This window comes from Nicotiana tomentosiformis, chromosome 6 (assembly GCF_000390325.3).
Source record: "Nicotiana tomentosiformis chromosome 6, ASM39032v3, whole genome shotgun sequence".
NCBI lineage: Eukaryota > Viridiplantae > Streptophyta > Magnoliopsida > Solanales > Solanaceae > Nicotiana > Nicotiana tomentosiformis.
This window is the reverse complement of record NC_090817.1, coordinates 37,347,175-37,361,429: the sequence shown is the minus strand read 5'-3', so window position 1 is coordinate 37,361,429 and position 14,255 is coordinate 37,347,175.

Here is a 14,255-nt window from a genome sequence, read left to right as displayed (position 1 = left end):
TATCAGAGCGTTAGGTTCACTTGGGTGTCACAAGTCATGAGCAAGTCTAATAGAGTCTTGCGGATCGGAACAGATACGTTTGTACTTATCTTCGAAAGGCTATAGGGCTATTAGGAGCACTTCCCTTCTTGATCCCTCTTCGTGCGATTTGATTCCTTTGAGGCGTATGCCTTTATTTCCTTCCTACTTAATCTTATGCGACATAGAGTGCTTGGTGTCCATTGGGCATTGAGGAGTTGTAGTGGTACTGCAAACGTGGTGCCGGATGTTTTTCCCTGCGTATTCGGGCAGGCTATTATCGTCTCCTTGTGGAAGGATGTTCTGTCGTTTCAGCTCAGTATCTATATTTTTGATGGTTTTGAGGCTTTGCACAAATTGCTATGATGTTCATGCGTTGTTATCGCACGATGTTGGTGTACTGGTAGGGTGCTTGTTTATGTGTCGAGGCAGCAAATGACTTGAAAAGAGGATTTCTCAGTGCATGATTTAGAGGTTCAACACTTAATTCCAGCGGAGGAAAGGCAATCGGACTATAGGTGTTCAGGACTTGGTTGATGGAGTAGCGAGACTTGATATTTTCGAGCGCGATGGAATTCTCATTTGTGATGTGGTGTCATCATCCTTGTTGAATGCATTAAGGTTCACCGGTGTTATGGTCTTCTTGATTTGCCTTCAGGGTAGGGTGTTGTGAAATGGTTCCTGAGAAGCGTTTGTTAGAGATGGCGGTGTGTAGCGGTTTTGAAAATTAAATTGGTGTTTCTAATGTTGATGGCTCGGGAAGGATGATCTTCTAGGAGGTTTAGAGTTGGTAGCAATTTATTGATTCAGGTACTACAGGTATGGATTTGATTTGAGGCGACATTTGGGCAGCAAAGGATGAGGAAGGACATGGTGGGAGGTGTCTCGCGGTGGTTGAATTATTAGTAGGTCAAGTATGAAAAGCAGAGGTCGAAAAGTTGCTTAAAGGAGATGGTTTAACCAAATTGAGAATGGCGGAGTAGCATATGGATAATGTGGAAGGTTAGCCACATGCCTTGAGAAAGTTTAGAGCGATTTGGGGGTCATGGTGGAAAGTGATTAGGTCTACGGACCTTATTTGCAATGGTGTCTACTGCACTGAGGAAGATCGAATATGGCAGAAATGAGTTGCTGGAAATGAAGAAGGGTGTAAAAACTTGATTATCGTTGGGATGCAACATGACTTCGAGTTTGGAATGTATTGTCGGACTTTCAGTTGATGTCAATGGGGAATGAACAGACTTGTACAACTGGTAGATGAGCACGAGCTCAGGAAAGTTTACTGAATTCGTGGTAGTTGTACACAGTGCAGCGTCACTGGGAGATGTCGGTATGGAATTCTATAGGTGGGCTATCTCCTGTGGACACGTCAGCAGTTGTGTAATTTTGATGAAGTTTCTACAAAGAGTTCTACTTACTACCCGGCAGGAAATCGAGTGTGCAATTGTGGCTGATAAATTCGGAATGTTTTATGAAAAGCTTAGCAAAAGGGTTAGAGAAATTTGGCAGGTTAAAGGTGCTTGATCATGGTGATTGAGAAGAAGGAATCTTTGTGGGTTCTAGATTTATGTGATTGTAGCTTAAAGTAAAGTGGGGGAGCCCACCATCTACGATTGGATCGCGTGGTTGTCTGCTTGTGCGATTTCTGGTTATCGGTGCATTGGTAGATTATTTACGACTAAGAAAAGGAATTATCAAGGTTAATTCTGGCAAAGGATTTGATGAATGTGTGCTATATTTTGCCTTATCGATTCATGCGCGGATTTTGGGGAGACTTAGAGTTTATGCTTCTGGTAGATGTGATGTCCAAGGAAAATAATTCATCTGGTTGCTTCTTTGGGAGTGTTCATGTACCGTTAACGCACTAGAGTTTGGCTTATATTCGGGACTAAGTCAGAGTGGGTGACTCTCAACAGTAGTTCTAATGGGTTCGTTATGTGGCTGGAGAGCGGGATTTTGCAGCAGAGTGTGAAGAATACTTGGGGAATTTTCTATGTCATCATCGGGTTTGCGGGGCTGTATTGGAAGGTCTTTCAGAATGGGCATGACAGAAGGTAGCAAGAGTTACGAGATTGGAAGAATTTCGACCACAGACCGTGGTGTGAGAAAGATGCCTAAAGGGGGGAATACCCTGGCCTTTGGATTTATTCACAGAACAGTTTCTTAAATGGCAAGAAGAGTATTAAAGTATTCGCAAGATCTATGGGTTATGAGAATGATAAGTGCATCAGTCGACATTCGAGGACGAATATTCCAAAGGGGGGAATGATGTTACATCCCGCATTTTCGTATGTTAAAGTTTCGGCGTAAATTAATCGACGTAAAATTCGTGAATGAGGTTATTTTAAAATTTTAAGCATTATTCTATTTCAAACACGGGATGAGTAAATTCGTGAAGGAGAAAGGGTAAGCAAATCGAAGAAAAGGAATTTCGTCAAAGTTTGACATTTTGGGATAAAATACGATCCAAGATATAATACCCCGTATTTATGGACTAATGCCATACAAGGAACCACATGACCATGATAGCAAGATGTATAAAGTGTGTTAAAAATAGGTAGTATTATAAGTAATTTGAGATAGTTCTTAATTATGTGGATAATTGACTAATGGTGGGGATAATTATGGTATTAAATTGGATTAAGTGGATAAAGATTTCTTTTGTGTAGGCTGTCACATGGCACTAAACTAGGCCAAGGTGGCACAAAAGTGCATGATGAGTCATGGCACATGAGTGCCTTGATTACACGTAAAGGTTTTCTTGGATAATTACATTTGCTTGGTCTCTTTATTTGGTAATGTAAGAGAAGTTATTTGCTTGGTCTCTTTATTTAGAAAATAAGAGAAGTTATGGCATACTTAGAATTGGACCAGCAACGGATGCTAAGCTTGCTAAGACAATTGAAACCTCAAAAGATAAGTGCTTTCCATACCTTCATTGCTTAGGAGTTTTCATACGGATAGAACTCAAATAATTCATTTGAAAATTCTTGATGCGATAAAGCGTGATATTTGTGATTCTAAGGGAGTACGGTGCAATCTTTATCAAGAATATCATATGAATTTTCTCCTACTTCGATATGCCGTTACGTGTTTCGTCGCAAAAGACGGTGTTAAAGGGTTTGTCAAGAGAATCGGTTCAGGTATGTTAAGGCTATCCCTTCTTTCTTTTTGGCATGATCTATACGACACGAACGAAACGAGTAAATGCACAACTTCCATAAATGACTCTATTCATAGAAATACTAGGGGTGTCTATATTCTTGATTTCCCATGTGAATTATTATTATATCTTCTGTTCATGGGTCTCAGAAAAATACGTATTTGATAAAGTTTATCCGATAGGCATATTATTTTTATCACATTCCGAGAAATCTGATTAACGTATTTCTTATGCATTTCATGCATTTATACATGTACATTGACCCATGACCAGATGCTGTTATATACGCATATATTATATTTATATGGGATATGGGAAAAGGTTACAGCGTTATATACGCACCACCACCTAATCAGCTGGTATACGTTGATGATTTGCCGACAGTAGCGGAAATGATATGATGGGATGCCCTCAGAGGCTTGATGATGTTAGGAACGCATCACATTTTTAGGTTAACTTTTGACATCAGCTGCTACAGTAGATGGTATCTTTTACTCTTTTTAGTAGTTTTTACTATTTTGAATTATTTGAACATAGATTTTGTCATTTTAATTATCAATATGGTTTTAATTATCATTTCTTCTCTTATTTCTTCTAGTTTAAGCATGAGTAGTTAAATTTTTACTAGAGTTGTGACTCAAACCTAGTGTGTAAACTTAATGGGTATTTGATTTATTGCTTGTTTATGGTTGGGTGTTTATTATCTAGCCTTGTTCTTGTTTTTATTTGAAGAATTAATGGTTGCAAATATTAATTCATGCCTATTTGACTTGGTCTCTACTTGAGAAAGAGAGACTTAGTCTAGGAAAAACTTGACTAGCAAGAAATTAGGTCAATAGAGAGATTGATAAGCCCAATTAAAGGGTTGAACCTAGAGATAGTAAAACTCGACTTGAGCTTCTTATCAACTATTTTGTTCAATACCCATTTGGACTTGAGAAAGCCAAATTGGGCAAAATCACTCTCTGACCGAGAGGTATTGAGTGGGTACTTGAGTGTTGATAGCTATAATACACCCCGACCAATAAAACAAGCATTAAAATTTACAACCCATTAAGCAAACACCTAGGTACAGGTCATAGCCCTAGGCCTTTTATATCATTTGAAAAACAACAAAAAACAATTCCCTAGTTTCATTCTTTCACTTTCAATCATTGTTTAATTTAGATTTTTAATCAACCAAATTTGCGGAAGTGCAAATTTAGATATACAAACTCACACGCTAAGATATATACTACTAACTCCCATTCATATAGCTCCCTGTGGAATTCGACCCCGACTCTTGTTGGGTATACTATTGCATCGACCGTTTTCATAACCTCAAATAGATGAGTAAAATTGGACGAGATCAGATATGCAAATGAATGAGTATGACTCAGTATGTAACTGCAATTTAAGCAAATAACTCAACAGCGGATATGACTTCAGTGGGTCCCAACAGAATAAGCATATAGCCTAAGCATGGTTTCTAACATAGATCACATATCAATTACCCTAGCACATAGAGATCTCACGGATAAAAACAAGATTAGGTAGCTACACAATACCACAGAACCAACCGAGTCATAATTCACACGGTACACGCCCACACGCCCGTCATCTAGCATGTGTGTCACCTTAACACCAACACATAACACGTATATTTAGGGGTTCATACCCTCATCACCAAGTTTAGAAGTGTTACTTACCTCAAACAAGCCAAATCCAATACCGAGCAAGCCACACAATACTCTAGAAATGCCATCCCGCATGTACCGACCTCTGAACGGCTCGAAACTTTCCAAAAGCAACTCAAGAACATCAAATAATGCCAAAGGAAACAAACTCAATTGATAAAGGTCGAATCTTTAATCAAACATCCAAAGTCAACCAAAATGTCAAACCGGGCCCATACCTCGGAACCCAACAAAACTCATAACATCCGACAACCTATTTAATTACGAGTCCAATCACACTAGTTTCACTCAAATCTAACTCTGTATCAATGTTCAAATCTCAAATATTCAAGTTAGAAAAGTTTTGATAAAAAACCCCCAATTTCTCCTTTAGATTCATCAAATTAAAGACCAAAAATAAAGATGGAATCATGGAATATAATCAAAACCGAGTCAAAAATATTTACCCCAATCCATGTGATGAAAATTCTCTCAACAATCGCCCAAATCCTAGTTCCCTAGCTCCAAAAATGCTGAAATGAGCTTATAAAAAAAAGCTGCCCAATAAAAACATTAATGTGGTCGCTAAAAGTTCAATACCCGTGGCTAAAAGTACCAAATCTGGTCACTTAAGGTGCGCACCAGAATTGTTTGCACCAGCAATTTATTTTTAACTAAAAAGAATCTAACTCCCTCATACGAAATCGGAATTCGATGATTGTTGCTCCTATTAGTCACAAATAATAATACAAACCTAATCGTTTAGTCGAAACTCTATTCGGAGCTCATTTGCTCAATGCAATACCAACTTCGCTCGTTTAATAATTAACTCATGCTTCGCAGTAAAAACCCAATCGCGACTCAATAAAATTAGACGAAACATTCCAGATCATTCCTATAAATCATTATCAAACTCTCGGAAGTCTCGAAATCAAATTCCGATCTCTAGAACTAAAAATGAACCTTTGAATCATTATATGCTTATGCTCAAAACAATGCCAGAACACCAAACACGTTAAAACCCCATCTGAAACTCACCCGAGCTCTACAAGATCCCAACCAAATATACCAACAAGTCCTAAAACACGATACAAACTTGCTCGAGTGATCAAAATACAAAAATAACATCAAAACTATGAATTCCAATGAATTCAAGCTTTATAAAATCAAAACTTTTAATTTTCCAAAAACTAACAGAAAAAGTGCCTACCCACATCAGAATAACTTCGAATTTTGCACACCAGTCATAAATATTGTTACGAAGCTGCTTGAACTCTCAAAATATAAATCGGGACCCGGTATCAACAAAAATCCAATTATGGCCAAATTTTGGAATTCAAAGCTTTTTCAAAGTTAACAATATTTCGGAAAATTACCCAAATCACTTTGGGACCTCTAATTTAAAATTCGGGCACACGCCCGAGTCCGAAATCACCATCCGGACCTAATAGAACCGTCAAAACTCCGATCAAGGGTCAAATACACAAAAGTCAAACTTGGTCAACTCTTCCAACTTAAAGCTTCAAACATGAAATTCATTCTTCCAAATCACTTCCGAATCACCTGAAACCCATGACCGACGATTCACACAAGTCATAATACATCATACGAACCTACTCAAGACTTCAAATAGCTGAAAGAAATGCAAATGCTCAAAACGACCGGTCGGGTCATTACATTATCTCCCACTTAAACATACGTTCGTCCTCGAACGTGCCCAGACTCGTTCCAAAGCCATCAAACTGCCGTGTAACCTTACCATGCACATACGGGGGGTGATCCCACATCACCTTATTCCATATAAGCCTAAAAACACATCATAACCGAAGATCATCATTTCAACCTTAGTCCATAAGCCTCAGAACCCAATTTCCAACATCTGAAATTCCTTACAAGACCCAAATCTCGCATCTACACACTATATAAGTCTGAACAAGTTATATCAAGCCTTAACCATAACCCAAAATGTAATCACATGACATACCACACGACTCGCATACTCGTAGAAAAATTCTCCGATCACAGTAACTGCTCAAAACAAACACGGTGCCGGTATTAAAAATCATTCAAAACCTTCATACAATGTCGATGATGAAAGAAATACACAGAAACTCATAACCACTCATCAGATCAACAAGTCATGGAGCCCTCTCTCGTCCAATCAGAACCAAAGATAAATTCTAAGCTGACTTCCGATATTATTCCTCCAAACACACTGTAATCAAATTCGATAGCAATCACTTCAGGCCCAATGACTTCATCTCATCACATACAAGCTACTCTACTGACATGCCACACCAATACTACCTAGAGCCACAAACCGTACAATCTGTGCACCAATACGCAACAATTCAAATGCACTCAAAAATGGAAAATGACTCAAACGAGAGAACCGTCCCGCAAGCTCAACAAGCACCACCATAATGCAATGCTAAGAACCCATCACACACCGTAGAACTAAAACACACGAATCTATCACTGAGGATCATATCTAAACATAACTCCACTGCAATGCGTGACCCCATCCAAACACTGGTCCACATGAAATACCTCAAGTCACAATCAACAACCATGCGCAATTTGACCGCTAGTACCCAAAGTACATGACCCTAACCACGGAGAAGCAAACAACCCAATATATCACAACCGGAAAAAGGCCATAACCAAGGCGTAATCAACCATTCCACACCCCAATCACCATCTCGCTCGGATTCAGCTATAAGGCCCAAACAGAACTGCACCATGTGTGCATATAACCAACAAATCACAACCCCTCGTAGCATAGAAGAGTAATACATCGAACATACCAGATATGAATGAGATCAATTCTACCCGAATGGCACATCCCTCAACAATAGCAATATGGAGTCAACCAATCCGACCCGGTGTAGAATACACATCTTCATTAGGCCTACCAATGAGCCCCCAAATCAACCCTGGTCATCCACAAATAGATAATTAACCCTCCGAAAGTCCACAATGACTTATCCATGACACATACTATCATCTGGCTAGCTTTGGCCATATCTTCACACTCCACAACCACGAAATAATCTGCTTCTAAGAACTCCCAGTCTCCAAATCAATATAACACACGAATTACCATATCTGATCCCAAATCCACTGCCCGAATGTCTAACACATATCTCATACACGATCATCCCACGAGGAATACTTCTATAATTTCTCTGTGCCACATAGTAAAAATCTGAATTTCAGCGGGCGATCAACCAGGCGAGTACCGCAATACCAATGAAGCATCCGTAAGTCAAAGCATAGTGCGCCTTCTGAATGTACACTCTCCTCAGGCAATACCAAGTAGTAATAACATTCATCTAGTCATCTGAAGTCGTACATGTTGTTAAAAAAATTCATGACCTTCCCTTCAAAACTGAACTGCGACCTTGTCTATGCAAATCTCAACCCCACACAACACATCGCATCTATTATACCATCCTATGAAAAGCATGAGAATTTCATAATCAACTCTGAGTCAGCAGTAGAGCACATACCTGATCAGTCATATATCTTCCATTGGATCCCATCCAGGAGAAAAAAATCACAATACGTAACATGCTCTTCATGCCGGTAGGAAATATCTATCTCAAACCATGGTAGAAATCATCAAGGACTCTTCGAAACCCGTTTCACATAACTAATCCATTAGAACTAAATCTCTCTAACTCAACCAAGCCACGCGGGATACCAAGCCCAAAAGTATTTCCACAAAACACCTGTAAAAACTCACCACATCATAAGTACCCAAAGAACAGATCATATCCAATGTCGTGCTGATCCAACCTACTACCAAGCTGTCCCATTTCTCCGAGTTTCTTTCGAATTACCCTCAAGGTGACACTTCTTCTTGCCAGAACAACACGATCCTTAACCAAAACTCATCCCACGAGATCCTAGAATAAAACCACACCGCCTTAAGTCCCATAAGCCGTTGTATTCCCTCTTAAGCACCCCAAAAGTACCATAACTGAGACACATACTCTGAAGAGACCTTCTGTGAATATAAAGCAGTTTCCTTCACCTTCATGATACTGAAATGTAGAATCTATAATGATATAGAATACACCGCGAGTCTCGACACCATCCAATGTAAATCTCATATTCTAGCCATATACAAATCCGAAAAATTCTCAATTGCTACATATAAATCTTGAATCCATTAAAACTTTCTCGAGAGTCATTCACTCTGCTCAAATCTCAATTGCACCGCCCAAAAAGGTCGAACGACATGTGCCCCATTAGCATGACAAGACCCAAGAAGTAACCCACACCTCTAAACAACCGAATGAACCCCTACTCCATACACACTACATAGGTCATAAATAACAAACTCAAATCATTACATGATTTCCATATACCCATAAAGTGTAATACACCATGCATCCAGAATTTTCCTTGCTTAAGTCATCCTCAAAACCAGCCTCTGCAAGTCATAACTGATCCACCAGTATGCCTCTAGCCAAAACCAATACAACACATAACCATGCAATCAAATCATCGATAGTAGACTCCCTCACTTGGCTCAAAGCCATAGATCAAAACACTCGATAACTCATAATACCCATACTCTATTACTGTCATAATACCATAGTGAGATTCAAATAAATCCTTCATAAGCTCACGTAACACAATCATATAGTACCTGAAATCATTTGCTAAACTCGCATTCATCCTCGTGACGATCAGGTCAACTTTTTCAATCAATCCAAGCTAAAATCGCAGTACCTATACCCACTGGTAGCAAAGAAAGCCTCCACACAATATAATCAGGATCACGCATCCGTATATTACCCCGCATGTCATAACCCACCTGCTTAGACTCAAGCAAACATCCCTCTATACCCTCTCACAACCACAACTACTACGCAATCACTTAATCTTCCTAAGTCTGAACTCATTAACAAGACATGAGAATCTAATTTTTTCCACAACTAGGCAACATGAAAGACCCTTCAACCCACTCATAACTCAAAACTATACGTTAAATCAAGATCGAATTTAAGCACCCAATAGTCCTTTTCACAGATCATGCAAACTCTTCTCAACACATTCAAACCACCTGAACACTTTTCGCAGTCACTTCATACTCATCATATAGCCATCCAACCACTCATCGAGCCAAAAATGCCACTAATAGGAACACCACCGGACATAGAAGTTCAAAGGCATATAATGACACAACTAAAACTACCAAGCCTAAGCTACAGTTTAAACCTGGCCTCAAGTCCTGCAGACCGGCCCATCACCATGACACAGAAAACACATCTTGTACCTCATCCATAGAATCACAAGCCATCGATGTACAACTGATATCGAATGCTCACATACGTGTACGAATGAGTGGAAGGAATTTAAAGAGATATGCTTCAAGCTGAATCAATACCGCATGATAAGGAAAGAAAGATGGAAAGTTTATCCTAAATTCCCTGTAGCCTCTCGAAGATAGGTATGGACATCATCATACCGATCCGTAAGACTCTACTAGACACTTTCTCATGACTCGTAGAACCTATGAACCTAGAGCTCTGATACCAATTTGTCACGAACCAAAATCCGACTAGTCGTGATGGCACCTAACCCAACCCGCGAGGTAAGCCAATTAACAACTATCCAATTTAATGAGATTTATTGAGACAAATAAATGATAAACTATTTGAACCTTTATACATTTCCCAAGTACTGGTAGTACAAATCATGAGCTTCTAAGATTTAGAGTTTACAAAGCTGGTATAAAATAAATACATCATCTGTTTGAAATATACATGAACAGATTAAAATTCTAAAGCTACCAAGATCAAGAGGCAGTTATGACCGGAACACAGGTACATCTTCAAATCCAGCTCCTGCCATACATAGCAACATCAGCATCCAACATCTGCACGCAAGATGCAAAAATGTAGTATAAGTACCACCGACCCCATGTACTCAATAAGTAACAAACTCAACCTTAGATTGAAAGTAGTGACGAGCTGAGACAAAGGTCAGAGTCCAACATCAATAGCCAATAACAACTCATAACAATATAATAAAAGTGGTACAAGAAATAACTCAGAGATATAATGCTCAGCTAGTTCACAGTTACGGAAAATAGTCATGCTTTTCAAGTATAACAGTAAAACCCAGTTCCTTCACCGAACTATGAGTAAGTCCGAAATACTATGATTTTTCCCAAAACCTTTCAACAATAAATAAGATATTTCATTATCAGATAGCATGAGGAAAGTACATCTCTATGCCTACATGTCAATGTGCATGTAAAGTCATAAATTCCACAAAAACGTGTAACATGAGGGAATGCATCTTTATGCCCGTGTGTCAAGTATACATATCGATGCAATGCACCACAGTGATGAACTCATGTACCCACACTCTTAGAGTACTCAATCTCACTGTCTCACACTCCCACTCATCACGCTCAATCACTCAACACACTCAGTCACTCAGTACTGAACAGGGCAGATCCAGCCAAAACGCTAACAAATCCTGCTGCGGTACGTAGCCCGATCCCATCGTGAATCAACAGCAATTGCGCTCATTGTGGGTGTGCAGACTCTGGAGGGGCAGATCCAGCCTAAGCGCTATAATAAGCCAATCATAGCATGAATCAATAAAGCCTGCTACAACATGCAACCCGATCCCATCATGAATCAATAATACCCGCTGCGGCGTGCAACCCGATCCCATCAATATCACTCATAATCCGGCCCTGAGGCCCAACTCAGTCATCAATCTATCCAGTCTCTCGGGCTCACAATGTCATGAAAATTAGCCTAAAAATGATGATATGATGTATAAATAAATAGCAACAGAGACTGAGATATGATATGCAAATGAATGAGTATGACTGAGTATGTAACTGCAATTTAAGCAAATAACTCAACAGCAGATATGACTTTAGTGGGTCCCAACAGAATAAGCATATAGCCTAAATATGATTTCTAGCATGGATCATAGCTCAGTTATCCTAGCACGTAGAGATCTAACGGATAAAAAGGGGATTAGGTAGCTACACAGTACCACAGAAATAGCCGAGTCATAATTCACATGGTGCACGCCCGTCACCTAGAATGTGCATCACTTCAACACCAAAACATAACACTTATATTCAGGGGTTCATACCTTCATCAACAAGTTTAGAAGTGTTACTTACCTTGAACAAGCCAAATCTAATACCGAGCAAGCCACACAATACTCTAGAAATGCCATCCCGCGTGCAACGACCTCTGAATGGCTCGAAACTAGCCAAAAGCAACTCAAGAACATCAAATAATACCAAAGAAAACAAACTCAATTGATAAAGGTCAAATCTTTAATCAAAATTCCAAAGTCAACCAAAAGTCAAACCCATGCTCGCATCTCAAAACCCGACAAAACTCACAAAATTCGACAACCCATTCAATTACGAGTATAACCATACTAGTTTCACTCAAATCTCACTCTGTATCGATGTTCAAATCTCAAATATTCAAGATAGAAAAGTTTTAATAAAAACCCCCAATTTTTCTTTTAGATTCATCAAATTAAAGACCAAAAATGAAGATGGAATCATGGAATATAATCAAAACCAAGTCAAAAATACTTACCCCAATCCATGTAGTGAAAATCCTCTCAAATATCGCCCAAATCCGAGTTCCCTAGCTCCAAAAATGTTGAAATGAGCTTATAAAAAAAGTTGCCCAATAAAAACACTAATGTGGTCACTAAAAGTCCAATACCCGTTACTAAAAGTACCAAATCCGGTCGCTAAAGGTGCGCACCAGAACTTGCTTGTACCAGTAATTTGTTTTTCACTAAAAAGACTCTAACTCCGTCATACGAACTCGAAATTTGACGATTGTTGCTCCTATTATTCACAAATAATAATACGAACCTAATCTTTTAGTCGAAACTCAATTCAAATCTCATTTGCTCAATGCGATATCAACTTCGGTCGTTAAATAATTAGCCCATGCTTCGAAGTAAAAACCCAATCATGATTTAATAAAATTAGACCAAACATTCCATATCATTCTTATAAATCATTGTCAAACTCTCGGAAGTCTCGAAATCAAATTACGGTCTCTAGAACTAAAAATGAACCTTTGGATCATTATATGCTTATACTCAAAACAATGCCAAAACACCAAACACATTAAAAATCCATCTGAAACTCACCCGAGCCCCACGGGATCCCAACCAAATATATCAATAAGTCTTAAAACATGATACGAACTTGCTCAACCGATCAAAACACAAAAATAACATCAAAACTACGAATCGCAATGAATTCAAGCTTTATAAAATCAAAACTTTTAATTTTTCAAAAACCAACAGAAACCATGCCTACACACCTCGAAATAACTTCGAATTTTGAAAACAAGTCATAAATATTATTACGAAGCTGCTCAAACTCTCAGAATCCAAATCGGGACCTGGTATCAACAAAAATCCAATTATGGCCAAATTTTGGAATTCAAAGCTATTTCAAGGTTAACAAGTTTTCAGAAAATTACGCCAAATCACTTTGGGACCTCCAATTTAAAATCTGGGAATACGACTAAGTTTAAAATTACCATCCGGACCTAACAAAACCATCGAAACTCTGATCCGGGGTCAAATACACAAAAGTCAAACTTCGTCAACTCTTCTAACTTAAAGCTTCAAACATGAAATTCATTCTTCCAAATCACTTCCGAATCACCTGAAACCCAAGACCGACAATTCACACAAGTTATAATACATCATACGAAACTACTCAAGACTTCAAACAGTTAAACGAAATACAAATGCTCAAAACGACTGGTCGGGTCGTTAGACTCATGGAGTTTACAATCGGTATAAGGGTAAATACTTTAAGAGAGAACATGAAATACCTAAATTATACTTCCAAACAAGAGGGTGATTGTTATCTAATTTAACACTAAGAAATTAGACTAAGTAAAAGCAACTAAAGAGTAAATTGTTTTTGGTGTTTTTATCAATTGAGGAAAAGCCTATGGATGTAACCTTTACCTAGGTGTAAACCTAATGAGTATGTGCTTGTTTGGTAGATCAGGGTGTATTATGACTCTCAATTCTCAAGTAGCCACTCAATACCTATCAGTCATAGAGCGATTATGCCCAAATTGGCTTTCTCAAGACCAAATGGGTAGCAATCTAAGCAATTGATATGAGTCCAAGTTGGATTATCCCTATATCTAGTTCAAATCCTTTAATCAAACTAGTCAAAATCTGAACTAGCTCCATTTCTTGTTAGTTAAGTTTTCCTAGACTAGGTTCCTCTTTCTCAAGTAAAAACTAAGTCAAATAGGTATGAATCAATGTTTGCAACCATTCACTATAGATATAATGCATAAACAAGGCTAAATAACAAACACCCAATCATAAACAAGCATTGGTATTAACAACCAATAAGATTTACA